Below are 579 nucleotides of genomic sequence, written 5' to 3'. Positions count from 1 at the left end.
CTGGTGTGAGAAGCAGTGACGGGTGTGAATGTGTGTCTGAGCGAGGGAGAGGGTGGGAAGCAGGGAGGAGGGGGGGGAATTATTGGCAATGGGCGGGAGAGAATGAGGCGAATCCTGTTTCTTCTCCTTTCCGCCAGTCCAATCTCGGCTCATTTTCTCGAAGCGATACAACTCCGCGGACAGCAGCCTTCGCGAGCCTGACTCTCTCCGCGACCATGGACCGGCCAGGTAACCGACGCGTCCCCACCACCACCACCCGTTCCGCTTTGACGCCTTTGGAACGCTGGCTGCAGAACCCCCCGGAAGGGACGAGGCAGGCGCGGGTCTCGGGCTCTCGAGGGAGGAAAAGTCGGGGGTGCCTCGCCGAGGTTTAAGTTTCTGCGCGGGATGGGGGTGGGGTGGGGAGAACTCGTGAACTTTGCGGGGCGGGCGCGAAGAGATTCCGTGGGATTTTTCATCATTCTCTCTCCCGGCGTGTATTGACCGGATTCGTTTCAACTGGGCGGGGGTGCAGCCGATGGAGACTTCACTGGCCTGTGGATGGGGCGGCGGCGGCGGGGGGGGGGGGGGTGGGGGGAA

Source organism: Gekko japonicus, unplaced genomic scaffold (assembly GCF_001447785.1).
Source record: "Gekko japonicus isolate JY-2015 unplaced genomic scaffold, Gekko_japonicus_V1.1 scaffold263, whole genome shotgun sequence".
Taxonomy (NCBI): domain Eukaryota; kingdom Metazoa; phylum Chordata; class Lepidosauria; order Squamata; family Gekkonidae; genus Gekko; species Gekko japonicus.
Note: the sequence above shows the minus strand (reverse complement) of the source record.